The sequence below is a fragment of the Schistocerca nitens genome, chromosome 5 (assembly GCF_023898315.1).
Source record: "Schistocerca nitens isolate TAMUIC-IGC-003100 chromosome 5, iqSchNite1.1, whole genome shotgun sequence".
Taxonomy (NCBI): Eukaryota; Metazoa; Arthropoda; class Insecta; order Orthoptera; family Acrididae; genus Schistocerca; species Schistocerca nitens.
In genome coordinates, this window is record NC_064618.1 from 472710848 (window position 1) to 472728858 (window position 18011).

The 18011-nt window shown below is 45.0% G+C and overlaps 1 non-coding gene and 1 pseudogene across 1 annotated transcript; one reads left to right on the forward strand and one right to left on the reverse strand.

Annotated features, from left to right (window-relative positions):
- Window positions 1-1407: 1407 nt before the first annotated feature.
- Window positions 1408-1482, reverse strand: Trnas-uga (transfer RNA serine (anticodon UGA)). The gene has a single exon. It is a non-coding gene; the product is annotated as a tRNA-Ser (tRNA).
- A 3969-nt stretch (window positions 1483-5451) lies between these two features.
- LOC126261437 (5S ribosomal RNA) lies at window positions 5452-5568 on the forward strand (annotated as a pseudogene).
- The last annotated feature ends 12443 nt before the right edge of the window (window positions 5569-18011 follow it).

Consider the following 18011-nt stretch of genomic DNA (forward strand, 5'->3'; position numbering starts at 1 on the left):
AACGTAATCACCACATGCGCTAGGACATTAATCCCAATGGGAGACGAGACAATCAATTCTGGTTTTCTAGAGCGCGGTGGGCCGCTAACGGATCCACAACGACTCCCACTCTTGTACTTCACCGAACGACTGAAGCCGGCGTCTACGCATGTATTTCTTCAGATCGACGATGATGTGAAAATCTCACTTTGAAAGACCCGGTCGGTACTGGGAATATCGAAATGTTTCCCATACAAATCGCCGAAGCGTTGGCTTCATCCGGTTGGCAGTGTTGGGGCGGGCGTTATCGTGCGACATGATGCTTCCGTTCGACAGCAGTCCAGGGCGTTTTAACTTCATGGCATGTCGCTGAAGCAACTCGACGAGCAGAGGAAGCATCCTGTTACACGATAACGTCCGCTCCCTCACTGCCAGTCTGATGAAGCCTACACTTCGGCGATTTGTATGGGAAACGCTGCAGCATTTCCCGTACAGACCGTATCTTTCACCGTGTGATTTTCACATCTTTGTCAACCTGAAGAAAGACATCAGTGGACGTCGGTTTCAGTCGGACGAGGAAGTGCAAGAGTGGGCAAGGTTGTAGATTCAGCAGAGGAAACAGGAATAGATTATCCAGTCTCCCAGTGTGATAAATTCTCAAGCACAGAATGAGAATGTGATGATTGCATGAACCACACGATTAAAAATAGTCAAAGCCTGCAATCCCTTCTGAATTTAAGCGGAGCAGACAACTGGCATGATTTAAGTCTTGAAGGTATACCCCCTTTTTATCCGACTCCTGTTTTGGTGATATAGTCATTCGCAGGAAAGACTTTCATTGCGAAACGAGAAATATAAGGGGAGCTTGAACATGTAAATAAGTGAAAACAATATTACTATCAACACGCTCTAACCTCCTGATATGATATGAGAGTATATTAGTATCCTTTGTTATAGAGAGGATACGTGCAATGAGGATCAATTTGTACTGTCTAACACCCATTCGCAATGAACATGAATCACAGCAACCACTCCGAAGATATTCACCATCAACACGAATTTCCGAAGTTCTCAGCAACAGAAACCTAGAAACTTACCATATATTTGCTGTAAAATTCATGGAAAGAAATGAAAACATTTCTGGTAATGGCAGCTTATCTCAAAAATGATTCTGCTGGAGGGAGTGCGTGTCTAGCAATTTGTGTTCCCATTAAATAGCGATTTAAGTAAGAGTATATGAGCGCATGGGGACAGCAGAGAAAACCATAATAATTTTCAGGGATGAATGTGTGTTCAAAACAATTAATGATAAATATAGAACAGCATCGTATTGTTCCGCAATAAACAAGAGCGAAATTACAGTAGCAAGGTTACATTTATCCACCAACGGACTACATGGAGTACAACTTCCTGGCAGATTAAAACTGTGTGCCGGACCGAGACTCGAACTCGGGACCTTTGTCTTTCAAGGGCAAGTGCTCTACCAACTGAGCTACCCAAGCACGACTCACGCCCCGTCCTCACAGCTTTACTTCTACCAGTACCTCGTCTCCTACCTTCCAAACTTAATCTGCCAGGAAGTTTTATATCAGCGCACATTCCTCTGCAGAGTGAAAATCTCATTCTACATGGAGTACAATCCTATAAAGCATTTTAACTATCATGGTAGTATTAAGTAAGTGGCACAGTAACGTACGCCGTGCTCTACATTCATGGAGCAATAAATGAAACACTGATAGTGACTCTTGGAGCTGGCCGGAGTGGCCAAGCGGTTCTAGGCGCTGCAGTCTGGAACCGCGCGACCGCTACGGTCGCAGGTTCGAATCCTGCCTCGGGCATGGATGTGTGTGATGTCCTTAGGTTAGTTAGGTTTTAGTAGTTCTAAGTTCTAGGGGACTGATGACCTCAGCAGTTGAGTCCCATAGTGCTCAGAGCCATTTGAACCATTTTGATCCTTGGACATGGAAAACAGCCTCTCATTTGGAACAGCGGATTTAATGTCATACACAAGGAAGGTACAACTACAAATCCAAACATTCTGCGAATCAAATATTACGACAGTGTCACCATAAATTCCTGTATGTTGCAGTATAAAAATGGCCATCGAAATGAAACATCAAAGTCATCGAATTAGAGCGGGCAACGTCGTCTTGATGCAGCTAGCCCTTATGATCCCTGAACACGAGTAGGAATGCTTTGTCTGTAATCGACACGGGTACGCTGTTCGAGACTGTCGAGTTGATACTGGTTTGGTCAGAGAGCTAGTCTTCCAAAGTACAGCGTACATATATACCTTCTCCATACTATGCGACTCACAGCAGACGAAATCTGTTCATGGTGTGTCTTTGCGCCTTTCCAGCGATTGAAACGTGCATAAATATAAATGATTTGGAATACCTTTCTCTGTGGATGTCTTTCAAATGGAAAGTGGGTGGCGTTACAAGGAAGGCATTGACCTGTCCCGTGACGTCTAACGAGGTTCGAGGCGCGTGCCGGCTGATACGACAGCGACTCAGAGGAATACTGACGATGCCCAATTAGAGGAGGCCGGCACGCTCGTCTCGAACGCATAAATCTCGCAGCGTAAAAAGAACGGCGCCGAACTTGATAGGAAAAAAAAGCAGCAGCTGGACAATAGCTGCGGGTTCGTCGCGTCCAGCCATGCGAGAAATGTTGCGTCGTAACGAAACGAGAATAAAGTGTCGTTCACAGCGTCAGACGCGGGACGGGTCAAACGTCTGTACTGTCGGCAGTAAAGTGACAACGGCGAGGCAGGAAAACGTTACTGGGGCGGAAATTCAAGACGGCACCGGGCCCAATTATGGGAAGAGACTGCCGTGCAAGGAGAGGCCGCTCGCTGTAGTTTCCGCCTGCGTCCGCGGCACAGCGGCGGCGCTGTCGGCGCCTCCGTCCACCCACGCTCGGGCCGCGGATGTGAGCTCCGGCGGGTCATCAGCTGCACGCCCACTGCGGCCTCTAGCCGTGACGCGCCAACTGGACCGTGCGGGTCAGCAGGGGTGGGGGGAGGGCGGGGGGCGGTGACGGCATCCGCCAGGCCTCCCGATAGCGCCGTTCTCTAAGGGAAGCGCCGCAGCCGCCGCTGGCCACGTCAGTGCCTGCGAAGCAGTCATCGTTATTAAGTATTTAGATTTCCAAGGCCAGTGCCAGTTTGAATTCTGTCCTTCCGTATGGCAGCGTCGTTACGAAACACTGAAGCCGCTTTTTTGAGACGGTCCCCTACAGTGCGACTAAACTGTTTTGTTCTGGAACTTCTTTTTTCTTTATCACTGGCGAACCCGGCAATGCTTCGCAATTGGAAAATATGTGCAGAAATTGAGTATGCATCCTAATTTCCTTGCCTCTCCCCTGTCTCTCTGCCGACCTTCCCATCCTCCCTCGCCGACCGGGATGGCCAAGCGGTTCTAGGCGCTACAGTCTGCAGCCGCGCGACCGCTACGGTCGCAGATTCGAATCCTGCCTCGGGCATGGATGTGTGTGATGTCCTTAGGATAGTTAGGTTTAAGTAGTTCTAAGTTCTAGGGGACTGATGACCTCAGAAGTTAAGTGCCATAGTGCTCAGAGACATTTGAACCATCCTCCCTCCATCTCCGTACATCTCCTCTCCTCTTATCTCTGTGTGCATATCCTCCTCCCCTCTGTCTGTATCCGTCTCTTCCTTCCCTCCTCTCTGTGCCCGTTTTGTCGGAATATTCGGCAGAGTATCGTGTAAAAATTTTAAGTAAATGCGTCAAGATCTTTTCGAGATTTTTGCTAACGGCGTTTCCCCATAACATGTTACATATATATTTATATATGTAGTATATTACAAAAATACATGGCCTATGTCCGTTCGAATGTTCATTAGAGTATCACATAAAAATTGGAAGTAAATTGGTCGAGAACTGCTCGAGATTTTCGGTAAAAACGTTTCTCCTTTATATACTCATTTATATATAAAAAAAATGGCTCTGAGCACTATGGGATTTAACATCTTAGGTCATCAGTCCCCTAGAACTTAGAACTAGTTAAACCTAACTAACCTAAGGACATCACACACATCCATGCCCGAGGCAGGATTCGAACCTGCGACCGTAGCAGTCGCGCGGTTCCGGACTGCGGGCCTAGAACATATATTTATATATATATATATATATATATAGGGTGTTGTTTTCATAAAAAAATAGTTTGACAGCAGAACTGTCAAACTGAATGCAAATTCTTTTTATTTTCTTTTTCGCACAAAAAATGCCGTTACCATTCACAATTATGAACGTGCGCGTTCTGACTTGTTTTTTGACTACCTGAAAATAGACGGCACTATTTTAGTAATTTGTTGGGTGATGAGAGAGAGTTATCGTCAATGTTTCTTCAGAGGAATACCAAGAATTTAACGGGAGTGATGAACAACCTGGCACTGTTCTCAATCCACTATGATAAAAGCTTGTGGAAAATTTGTCATTTAGAAGGCAAAGGTTATGCTGTATTTTTTTTAATGTCCGATAAAAACATTTATTTTAACAGAGGAGATATCATTTTTTAGTCAAGCAGATGATATTCGTAAGCTCTTCATTACATCTGGCGGTACGATTTGTATACTCAAAGGCATCATTTTTAAACATAGTGTCAGTGACTTGTATTAAAAAACAAAGCAAGTTCATCGACTTGATGATACAATAAGTTTTTTTGGAAAACAGAAGAAAAAAGCGCAATTGTAGCAGTATTTTCAGTTTTTGTGTTGAATAAAGCTTTTCTGAAGCAGGTAAATTTAGTTTCTTGTGCTCTGTTACGATGGCGACGAACGAGTCGTCGCCAATGTTGACTGCTGGCCAAAGATAAATAGAAACATATAACAGCAGGTTTGTCAGTAACGTCGTTGATGTGCTGGTTGCTAGGTCTGGATCTGCCCGTTGGTAAAAAATAATATATATTGCACTTAACGTGTTGTACAGGATTCTTCTTGGCTGCCTACAAATAGCCGGCCGAAGTGGCCGTGCGGTTAAAGGCGCTGCAGTCTGGAACCGCAAGACCGCTACGGTCGCAGGTTCGAATCCTGCCTCGGGCATGGATGTTTGTGATGTCCTTAGGTTAGTTAGGTTTAACTAGTTCTAAGTTCTAGGGGACTAATGACCTCAGCAGTTGAGTCCCATAGTGCTCAGAGACATTTGAACCATTTGAACCAGCCTACAAATAATTACAAACAGACAGCTATTGAGGCGTCACTTAGAGTATACGTTACTAAGCGCCGTGTTAGACGTTGCTTCCTATCAGCTGAAGGCTATGCTACTTTACTACTTGACGTCCTGAGCAGGAGTGGACGAGAGCTCGCTAGGAACTGTATACAAGCCGCGGAGCGGCGCTAGCCGCAACTCGAGGGTCAATAATTGCAACTCCTAACTAGTGTGGTATCGAAGGTTGATACCACATTTTCCTAGACCCAAAACAGATTTTCACATGGCCCTGTTCATCACAAAGGGCAACGGCCTTGCCGCAGTGGATACACCGGTTCCCGTGAGATCACCGAAGTTAAGCGCTGTCGGGCGTGACCGGCACTTGGATGGGTGACCATCCAGCCGCCATGCGCTGTTGCCATTTTTCGGGGTGCACTCAGCCTCGTAATGCCAATTGAGGAGCTACTCGACCGAATAGTAGCGGCTCCGGTCAACGAAAACCACCATAACGACCGGGAGAGCGGTGTGATGACCACATGCCCCTCCTATCTGCATCCTGAACTCAGGATGACAAGCCAGTCGGATGGTCCCGATGGGCCGCTTGTGGCCTGAAGACGGAGTGCTTTTTCTTTGTTCATCACAAAGACGATTGAAAAAAAAAATAAGAAAAAAAATAAGATTAACAGTGCTGTCTGTATTCACCCCTGTCTGCGGACTGAATAGGAATATCAACATTTTATTTTATTTAGGTTATAAAAGCATGAGCTAGGTCCAAAATCCAATTAAAAGTTTGATGTTATGCACACGACCTATAATCCCACGTAGGTTCTATTTTCATATTTATCTTTAAAATTATCATTTTTTTTTTTAAGTTGAGAAAACTGTTTCTATTCATCCCATTTTAAGGTATCATAGCCTCGGCAGCTATATGTCTTCATTTAACCTGTATTCGCTGGCTGTGGATCCAGTTGTGAAGAAAACAACCGCACAGAAGACGGATTCTACTGCTAAATATAGGCGCATGTCATTACCGGTAACGAGTGAATCGACGGAAGTAAATCTTTTGTTTTCGTCTTTATACGATTACATCGCGTGTTCTAGGCAGACTCGCGTTGCAACTGTGCGCCAGTCACGCTCTAGACGACAATCGCATCGGGTGCAGCACCGGTGTCTTTCTTCCTCCCCGGAAAAACGTCGCACAGCGCGAACAGCGGCGCAGCTTTTGGCGGCGGCCGGTGAAAGGCGGTGCTGCAGATTTAACTGTCGGCGCCAAATTAAAAAGGACGACGCGGAGGCGGAGGCAGGTAATGAATCGGGCGCCTTCAATAGGTCGTTAGCGCAGCGGCGGCGGGTACGAATGCGCGCGCACCTGTTGTCCGGTATTTGTCTTGTCAATGGCGCCGCGCCGCTCCGCGCCTCGCGCCCAAAGTAAAGCCACACAAAGCCCGCTGCACGCCGCCTTCCATTACGGCAGCCCTTCTTAATGGGGCCGTCTCTGCGCGTACGCCGAGCGCTTTCTGTTTTCACTTTTACCCCGTCCCGTTAAAGAGTTGTACGCATAAACTCGGTTGGTGCGCTCACTCGCTACGCAAGGCTACGCGGCAGCTGATTCTCTTCTGAGCAGAACATGGCAGCAATGAAAGCCCGCCAAGTACCCAGAGAATAATAGACTAATTTTTTTAAAAAAGTTAAATATAAAAAAAGAGTCCTTATTGAAAATGAGCTCTTCTGGTACAATTAAAAGCTTTATAGACTGTTCTTGTGGAACCATTGCTTACCGCATATACCATTTAGCTCTTTACTTCGAAACATTTTTTGGCAAATTAGTTTGGCTAAGATTTAATGTAAGAGCGGTGTGCCTAAAATTCAACGGTGGGTGCTTTAACGCTGTATAGACAGAATCACACTATAGGATCAAAAGTATCCGGACATCCCCTTGTATTGCGGAATTAACGCAATATGTCACCTGACCAGCAAGTCCAGCAGGGACATTTCAACCTTCCTAAAGCTGCATATGTCGACTGTTGGTGACGAAGTTGCGAAGTGGAACTGATGCACGGGGTATGTAGAAATTGCGGAGAGCCGTTATCAAAAAGGGCATGAAATCATCGAAAGGAATCATCGTGTGTTCCAAAGTGTGCCGGCCGATGTGGCAGTCCGGAAAAACGCTGCTGCTACGGTCGCAGGTTCGAATCCAGCCTCGGGCATGGATGTGTGTGATATCTTTAGGTTAGCAGGTTTAAGTAGTTCTAAGTCTAGCGGACTGATGACCTCAGATGTTAAGTCCCATAGTGATCAGAGCCATTTGAACCATTTTTTGTTCCAGAGTGACTGTGTGCATGGAGTTATGGAATGGCCTACAATGGTCGAGCAGTTGCTCGTAAGACGCACATTTCTGCAGTCAGTGATAAGCGATGCCTCGAAACGAGTGATTTGTAGTGATGAATCACGCCATATCCTATAGTCATTCGGTGGAAAGATTTGGGTTTGTCAAAGCATCAGGTGTAGTGCCAACAGTGAAGTACGGAGGATATCACGCCATATCCTCTAGTGATTCGGTGGAAAGATTTGGGTTTGTCAAACGATCAAGTGTAGTGCCAACAGTGAAGTACGGAGGATATGTTTGTCATGGGTAGGGTGTGATACGACTATTGTGCTTAAGAAAACGCTAAATGCGGAAGGATATGAAGACATTTTATTGCACTGTGTGATGTATATAGTAGAGGAGTTGTTTCGAGATGAAAATTATATCAGCATAACATAGCACGCTGTCATAAAACAGCATCTGTGGGGCAATCGTTTGTAGACAATAACATTCCTAAATAGACTATCCTGCCTATAGTCCTGACTTGAACACAATTGGGATGAGTTGTAAAGTTGACTAGCGTAGAAAGTCCAGGCGTCTAACGTCACTACCATCTCCCGTTCCAACTGTTGGGGAACAATGGGCTGCCCTTCCTCCACAGACTTCTAGACAACTCTTTGAAAGTATCCCCAACAGAGTCCAAGACGTCATAAGTGTGAGATTGCCATTGAGCGGACATCCTCTAGGCAGCTGATTTGTCCCTCTTTGCCGGAATAACCTTCGGAGGTCTCTCTGTGTATGTGTGCCAGTCTTCTTCTTTCCCCGAGCTGAGCTCGTTAAACACACAGCTACTTTGATTATATTGTATCTCAAGGAATTGTTGTTGTTGTGATCTTCAGTCCTGAGACTGGTTCGATGCAGCTCTCCATGCTACTCTATCCTGTGCAAGCTTCTTCAACTCCCAGTACCTACCGCAACCTACATCCTTCTGAATGTGCTTAGTGTATACATCTCTTGGTCTCCCTCTACGATTTTTACCCTCCACGCTGCCCTCCAATGCTAAATTTGTGATCCCTTGATGCCTCAGAACATGACCTGCCAACCGGTCCCTTCTTGTAATCAAAAGTTGTGCCACAAACTCCTCTTCAAAAATGGTTCAAATGGCTCTGAGCACTATGGGACTCAACTGCTGAGGTCATTAGTCCCCTAGAACTTAGAACTAGTTAAACCTAACTAACCGAAGGACATCACAAACATCCATGCCCGAGGCAGGATTCGAACCTGCGACCGTAGCGGTCTTGCGGTTCCAGACTGCAGCGCCTTTAACCGCACGGCCACTTCGGCCGGCTAAACTCCTCTTCTCCCCAATTCTATTCCATACCTCCTCATTAGTTATGTGATCTACCCATCTAATCTTCAGCATTCTTCTGTAGCAACACATTTCGAGAGCTCCTATTCTCTCCTTGCCCTAACTATTTGTCGTCCATGTTTCACTTCCATACATGGCTACACACCATAAAAATACTTTCAGAAACGACTTCCTGACACTTAAATCTATGCTCGAAGTTAACAAATTTCTCTTCTTCAGAAACGCTTTCCTTGCCATTGCCAGTCTACATTGTATATCATCTTTACTTCGACCATCGGCACTCATTTTGCTCCCCAAATAGCAAAACTTCTTTACTACTTTAAGTGTCTCATTTCCTAATCTAATTCCCTCAGCATCACCCGACTTAATTCGACTACATTCCATTATCCTCGTTTTGCTTTTGTTGATGTTCATCTTATATCCTCCTTTCAAGACACTGTCCATTCCTTTCAGCTGCTCTTCCAGGTCATTTGCTGTCTCGGACAGACTTACAATGTCATCGGCGAACCTCAAAGTTTTTATTTCTTCTCCATGGATTTTAAAACCTACTCCAAATTTTTCTTTTGTTGGAAAACAATTAGCTATTCCATATTTGTGTTACTTAGGGGTTACAGTAAACATATTTTAAGAAGATATGCATATGAGTCATCAAAAATGAATTTTCACACTGCAGTAGAGTTTACGGTGATTTGAAACTTTCCGGTGGATTAAAATTGTGTTCCAGTGCGGGACTCGAACGTGAGACCTTACCTTCACCTTTCGCGGTGAAGTTATCTACCGTCTGAGCTATCCAAGTACGAGAAGACGTGCCATCTGAAGAGAAGTGTTGAGAGAGAGCCGTGAGTCGTGCTTGGATAGCTCAGTCGGTAAGAGCATTTGCCCACCAAAGGGAAAGGTTCCGGGTTCGAGTCTCTGTCCGGCACAGTTTTATTCTCCTAGAAACTATCAATTAAATACACTATCCTTTGTAGAGTGAAAAGTGATTCCGGAAATTTCTTGAGCCGTGTACTGCAGCCATATACACGACTCTAAGGCGCTCATAGCAGTTCCCCTATTAGAGTGCCTCGCGACAGGTAGAGGATTGCAGCCGGCTGGTGCTTCGCTCTCCGCAGCCCGAGTGCTGCGCGCTGAGTAACGCAGCTGATATGCCGTGGTTTCTCCGGCTCTGTCTCGCCCGCGGGCAGACACTCGCCGTATTGTCTTTCGTGGTACTCGTTTCCACAGTTACGCTCCTTCCTAGAATCCTCGGGGCGGACTGTGTGAGGTTGCCGTTAAGCGGACATACCCCAGGGCAGCTGATCTGCCGCTCTCTGCTGGGAAAATCGTCGGAGGTCTTTTCGTGTGTGTGTCTGTCTTTTTCTGTCCCCCGAGCTGAGCTCCTTAAACACACATCCGCCCTTTTTCTGCTTGCTGCCCGTTCCGACTTCCGCAGCTTGGGTACACGTCCTTAATATAATAGCTGTGCAGCTAGCTACAGTCGAATACAGAAACAGTTATTTGTTAGCGTTGTTCTCCTTCGGCTTTCTTGTTCAGTGTATTTGCATAATCGCAACGTAAACCGATGATGATATGTCGTTGAACAGTGGCAGAAAACGGATTTAGCGAAGTAGAACGTATTGGAGGTTCACTAAATCTCAAGACAAACTTTTAAAACCATTTATTTGACACCAGTAGCTCAATCAAGAATGAAACGTTCTGTACAGTTGTACCGTGTCCTATCGTATTAGTGAGATCTTTGCAAAAACATTAATTCTCGAAATATTGTCTACACAAGTAAACACTCTTTTCAGTTTTATGTAGAAAACCAGTTCAGAGAACGTTGCAACTAGAATAAAATAAAAATGCTGTTAACTGTCTTACTAGGCTTTTACAAATGACACCGAGGATTGAGCATCTGAGATGTAAACACACTAGTTTTACAATAAGGCAGAAAATTTATAACCTTTTCTTGTCTTTCTAATTTCAAAATCATATAAAATATTCTCGCAACTTTTCACTTAAACCCGATAGTTACTTCTTAAGCACTGACCGACTTCAGACAACGTTCCTCTTTCTCTCTGACTTCAGCAAGACAGAAAAATTGAATATAGTTATCAAATTGCCGATCTACCTGTATTGAATAGAACTGTAACACCCTTTAATTATGGTCGCTAGTACAGTCACATGCAAAAACGTGGCTTCACTGGTTATTAAATCCACCGATTCCCCAGATCCACATGGCGTCTCGCACAGTGGTATAGGAGAGCCGATCACGGAGGCCCCCAACAAATACAGGCCTCACAAAGAGCGAGGCCCACGAGAAAGTCAGGTCGTGGCGCATACGTCACAGCACGTCACATTGTAGGTCTTACGAGTGCCAGCAGCAGTCACCAGCGGGGAGTGAGTAACTCTTCCGGACGAGTTTAATGATTCGTGACTGCGTGTTTAAATGCGTGCAAGTTTTCGACAGCACACGACAAAATCAACAACTTGAGTGGATACCTTTTCAATTACAAATTGATTTCTCGTGGGTTCTGCACAGAGCCAAACGTTCGCGAAGTGTGGCGGACAAGCCAGCTAGTATGACGTTGCAAGGCCCGTATACCTACCTCGTTGGCCCTGCAAAGAACTTGTGACGCCACACTACTCGGCTTGTTCGCCACACTTTGCGAACGCTCGGGTCCGTGTCGGGCCAAAGGGAAATCAGTATTTAATTGAAAATGTGCCCGCTAAACGTCTTAAATTTGTCATGTGGTACCGAGAGCTTGCATGCATGTAAACGGGATATCAAGAATTTCTAAACACGTGTGAAATAGTTACTCGTTGCTCACCGGAGTCGGCTGCTGGCACTCGTAAGACCTATAGTGTCAGGACCGAGCGAGGTGGCGCAGTGTTTAGACACTGGACTCGCATTCGGGAGGACGACGGTTCAATCCCGCGTCCGGCCATCCTGATTTAGGTTCTCCGTGATTTCCCTAAATCGCTCCAGGCAAATGCCGGGATTGTTCCTTTGACAGGGCACGGCCGACTCCCTTCCCCGTCCTTCCCTAATCCAATGAGACCGATGACCTCCCTGTCTGATCTCCTTCCCCAAAACAACCCAACCCAACATATAGTGTCACGTGCTGTGACGTACGCGCCACGACCTGTCCTCCTCGTGGGCCTCAGTCGAGCAGCAGCAAACAGACGCAGCTTTCGTCCCCACACGCTCCACTTTGCCACCAGCTGCCGAGCCACTGTGTCAGTACCCAGCGTTACCGAATCGTTCGACTCGGTACGGCCTCACTTGGTCACCACAGTTGCAGGCAGCCACTCCAAACTCCTGCTCGCCGCTCTGTCCGTAACTCCGCTCTCAAGCTCAGCTCCCTCTGTTCCTTCTCTACAACACTCAGATATCGATTATATGGACCAGCAGCTTGGCTTGCGTCTCTGAAAAACAGCCGAAAAACTACGGCTCGACCCCGGTGTAGCAAGGTCGATACTTCAACACTACTTAGCTGTTATTTTACACGTTTTCATCTGCAGCTTGCCCAGTTACCATTTTGTAATTAAGAATTACGTTTGTTTTAAAACGGCAGGACACGTTAACTTGGCGATATGAAGAAATTAACGCTATAGTAATATTATCAAGTAATGGATGGCGTATCTGTAACGAACACATTAATACACATCTATATTCAGCAATCCACCTGCTTGTGCATGGCGGAGGGTAATTTATGTATCATTGTCACTTCTCCTCGTTCTTGTTACATTCATGAATGGCCTAGGGTAAATTTTTATTTGCTAAGTCTCCGTGTGAAACCCAAATTCTCCAATTTTATCTCCGTGGGATTTTCGCAAGATATACGTTGGAAGAAGCAATGTGTTGACTGTTCTAGGAATGTACGGTCTGTGAGTTTTAACAGTAAACCACGTCATGATGGAGAACCCTTCCGATGCAGCATCTGCCATGCAGATGGCTGAGCAACTCCGTAACGCATTTGCGCCTGCTAAATGAACCTTACTAAATGAACGAAACGCGCTGCTCTTCTTTGGTTCTTCTCTATTTATACAGTGTGATTTAGCTGCCCCTACCGCTGCCGTTCTATGCAACCCGCAATGTTATAGCTGGCCTACATAAACCAAGAGCGATAATTTAATATTCTCCGGCTCGCTATACGCAAACTTTTAGTGGTACAGCAAAAACCAACATGACCTTTAGCAGGAAAATCGATGTATTTACATTTTGTTCTTGGTACGTTTCGACTAGAGGCCGTAGTTTTCAAGTTATTCAAGAAAAACGTACGAAAGTGGCCTTCAGACGCAACGCACTCCCACCCTGAGCCCCCACCTCTCAGGATTTATAGTATGTTGTTCATCGCACTCCCTCCTACTGTTCAACAAATATTTGCGACTGCACGAATTATTTCCCACATTCGAAGTATTTGGTCTTCGTTAACTGGCTTTGTTACTTCACCGGCTTAGTTGAGCACTTACAAATTGTAAAACTGACGTTTGCGTAAATTTTAACCAACAATTTTGTGAATTTTAACAGCATATTTAAACAATTATATCCTCGTATTCGTCAGTTATTCTGACTACGAAACTGCTGTACTTTAAGGACTGTTTGACTCGGTCAAATTAATTAGTTTTAGCGTAAAGTTTACAAAAGTAGTTTTTCATTAACTACCCTCGCAGGATGTTTAAACTAATAACGTTATCGAAGTAGGCGACTATGCCTGTGGCAGGGGAATTGAATCGCCCTGTATATAATAAGTAGCTGCTGTGCCCCGCACTGCCCGGGATGTTTAATATCTGGCACACAAAGTGATTGGATCTGTGTCTTGCTGATACTCGTAGCGAATGCGAGCCGCATGGGAAACTGCGGACGCTTTAGATCGAAGGGCACATTTGAATCATTGAATGTCAACAGAATGCGATGAACGAAATACGTCTTCACGTGCGGTATTCATAAAAATCAGGTTCTACGCTTCCGGTTTTGACTTTTGCAAATATGCACCAATTTCAAACCTAATGTTTAGTAATCACAATTACAACATAGGTTGTGTTCTGGTTCATTTTTAAATTACAGTTAAAGTCATATATCTGTAATGCATAATTTGCCTAAAGTGTAACTGTAAAATATATAATTTTATAATTTCTGTAAATTTAATTTTCTGCAAGCAATATTTTGACTCTAAAAATATGTCCATATGCCTAAGGAATAAATATTTCACATACCTATTAACTTTTTCTACAATTTAAATATATATTTACAACTAGCAGCTGGGGAAAAAGCCCATAAATACTCAAAAAGACAAAATTTTAGAGGTGTCTAGATTGCAAATTGCGAAACTTTCCTTCCAAGAAAACATGGTGAAAGTGTATTTACAGTCAGCAAATGCATGATTTAGCCAGACTCGAATAAAACGCTAAAATAAAAACTTGATAGTTTATGTTGAAAGATATATAGCCTATGTCCGCCTAAGTGATTCTTCGGGTATCGAGTAGATATCAGAACTAATTCGGCAAAGAACTTTTAGAGATTTTTACAACCTTTCCCTTGTATAATCTCTGATATATATATATATATATATATATATATATATATATATATATATATATATATATATATATATATATAAGTCTGCAAAATTTCATGATGGTCGGAATAAAACTGTAAATTTTTATGAATTACAAACAAAAAAATCAAGCAAGCGGATACTTTTCTTTCTATGTATAGATACACTGGAGCACCCGAGAAACAGGTACAGACAAGCTTATTCAACTACAGAGATATGTAAACAGGCAGAATACGGCGCTCCGGTCGGCAACGCCTATACAAGACCACAAGTGTCTGGTGCAGTTGTTAGACCGTTTATTGCTGCCACAATGGCAGGTTATCAAGACTTAAGTCGGCGCACGAGCGTTGGGACACAGCATCTCCGACGAAGCGATGAAATGGGGATTTTCCCGTACGACAATTTCACGAGTGTACTGTGAATATCAGGAATCTGATAAAACATGAAATCTCCGACATCGCTGCAGCCGATAAAAGATCCTGCAAGAACGGGACCAACGACGACTCAAGAGAATCGTTCAACGGGACAGTAGTGCAAATTGCTGCAGATTTCAATGCTGGGCCATCAACAAGAGCAAGCGTGCGAACTATTCAACGAAACATCATCGATATAGGCTTTCGGAGCCAAAGGTCCACTCGTATGCCTTTAATGACTGCACGATACAAAGTTTTACGTGTCGCCTGGGACTGTCAGCACCGACATTTGACTGTTGATGCCTGGAAACATGTTGGCTGGTCGGACGAGTCTCGTTTCAAATTGTATCGATCGGATGGAATTGTACGGGTATGGAGAAAACTCATGAATCCATGAACCCTGCATGTCAGTAGGGGACTGTTCAAGCTGGTGGAGGCTCTAGAATGGTGTGGGGCGTTTGAGTGATATGAGATCCCTGATACGACTAGATATGACTCTGACAGGTGACACGTACCCAAACACCCTGTCTGATCACCTACATCCGTTCATATCCATTGTGCATTCCGCCGGACTTGTGCAATTCCAGCAGGACAGTGCGACACGCCACACATCCAGAGCTGCTTCAGAGTGGTTCCATGAACTCTCTTCTGAGTTTAACCACTTCCGCTGGCCACCAGCCTCCCCACACATGAACATTATTGAGCATATCTGAGATGCGTTGAGCGTGCTGTTCTGAAGAGATCTCGTCCTCCTACGGATTTATGAAGAACCGTGAGGGATTAATCATGTCAGTTCCGCCCAGCACTACTTCAGACGGTGGTCGAGTCGATGGCACGTCGTGTTACAGCACTTCTGCGTGCTCGCGGGGGCCTACACGATATTAGGCAGATGTACCAGTTTCTTTGGCTCTGCAGTGTATTAACAACGGTATGACACCCCATGGAGAAGGTACGAAGAGAAGCCGCTAGGTCGTGCGACAGTAGAAGACTCATGCAAAGCCAGAGATCTACTGAGCTGTGACGTCAACAGCTCGAACAGAGCGACCGTACGTTGTTGTTGTTGTTGTGGTCTTCAGTCCTGAGACTGGTTTGATGCAGCTCTCCATGCTACTCTATCCTGTGCAAGCTTCTTCATCTCCCAGTACCTACCGCAACCTACATCCTTCTGAATCTGCTTAGTGTATTCATCTCTTGGTCTCCCTCTACGATTTTTACCATCCACGCTGCCCTCCAGTACTAAATTGGTGATCCCTTGATGCCTCAGAACATGTGTCACAAACTTCTGTTCTCCCCAATTCTATTCAATACCTCCTCATTAGTTATGTGATCTACCCATCTAATCTTCAGCATTCTTCTGTAGCACCACATTTCGAAAGCTTCTATTCTCTTCTTGTCTAAACTACTTATCGTCCACGTTTCACTTCCATACAAGGCTACACTCCATACAAATACTTTCAGAAACGACTTCCTGACACTTAAAACTATACTCGATGTTAACAAATTTCTCTTCTTCAGAAACGCTTTCGTTGCCATTGCCAGCCTACATTTTATATCCGCTCTACTTCGACCATCATCAGTTATTTGGTCCGCAAATAGCAAAACTCATTTACTACTTTAAGCGTCTCATTTCCTAATCTAATTCCCTCAGCATCACCCGACTTAATTCGACTACATTCCATTATACTCGTTTTGCTTTAGTTGATGTTCACCTTATATCCTCCTTTCAAGACACTATCCATTCCGTTCAACTGCTCTTCTAAGTCCTTTGCTGTCTCTGACAGAATTACAATGTCATCGGCGAACCTCAAAGTTTTTGTTTCTTCTCCATGGATTTTAAAACCTACTCCGAATTTTTCTTTTGTTTCCTTCACTGTTTGCTCAGTATACAGATTGAATAATATTGGGGAAAGGCTACAACCCTGTCTCACTCCCTTCCCAACCACTGCTGCCCTTTCATGTCCCTTGACTCTTATAACTGCTATCTGGTTTCTGTACAAATTGTAAATAGCCTTTCGCTCCCTGTATTTTACCCCTGCCACCTTCAGAATTTGAAAGAGAGTATTCCAGTCAAAATTCTCAATAGCTTTCTCTATGTCTACAAATGCTATAAACGTAGGTTTGCCTTTTCTTAATCTAGCTTCTAAGATAAGTCGTAGGGTCAGTATTGTCTCACGTGTTCTAATATTTCTACGGAATCCAAACTGATCTTCCCCGAGGTCGGCTTGTACTAGTTTTTCCATTCGTGTGTAAGGAATTCGCGTTAGTACTTTGCATCCGTGACTTATTAAACTGATTGTTCGATAATTTTCACATCCGTCAGCACCTGCTTTCTTTGGGATTGTAATTATTATATTCTTCTTGAAGTCTGAGGGTATTTCGCCTGTCTCATACATCTTGCTCACCAGATGGTAGAGTTTTGTCAGGACTGGCTCTCCCAAGGCCGTCAGTAGTTCTAATGGAATGTTGTCTACTCCCGGGGCCTTGTTTCGACTCAGGTCTGTGATAAAGTTTAGCGAAATGGATGAGGTTGAGAGCCGAGATAAATTTAATTCATTTCATTTGATACTGTTGCTGCATGCTAGTATTGGTGGAATTAATTGTGCAGGTTTTGCACCAGGGCACATTTACCTGCAGTCTGTCTGGGGTGTGAGTTTGTGTGATGTCAGCAACAGGAAGCAGAAAGTGTTGCGCGCGGCTGTGGAGAGGAGAAGAGCAGAGTGGTGATGAAGGGGGGGGGGGGGGGAAGGAGGGGAGAGGCGGGAATGAGGCCGGCAGGGAGCGCGGCTGTGAGGATCCCGGCGGCTCCCTCGGGACTTGTCCGGCTCTCCCCCCGGCTGTCGGCGCCGCCTAAGCCGGCCTGCGACTGACAGCGGGCTTCGAACAGCGGCTCGGTGCTACGGGCTCTGATCCGGTGACCTACCGCAAGTCCCTCCTGCTGCTTACCGTCTGTCACCTCCAATACAGCGATTCCGTGTCACCTGCTCCCGTCCTCACCTCTAGTCTTGCAGGGCTATTAAACTGTTATCTCCGGGGTTTACAGACTTTCATTTTCGAAACCACACGTCATTACACCACATTATAAAACGACCTAATGGCTATAGTCGAAAGTTCCGTAAGGCTTTTCGCAGATGATGTGCTGGTTGATACAAAGAAGTCGCAATAATAGAAAATTACCGCTTACGGTACTTGTCTCGCAGGTAGCTGCCATTTTCGTTCCCAAATATGTGATTGGCTCGA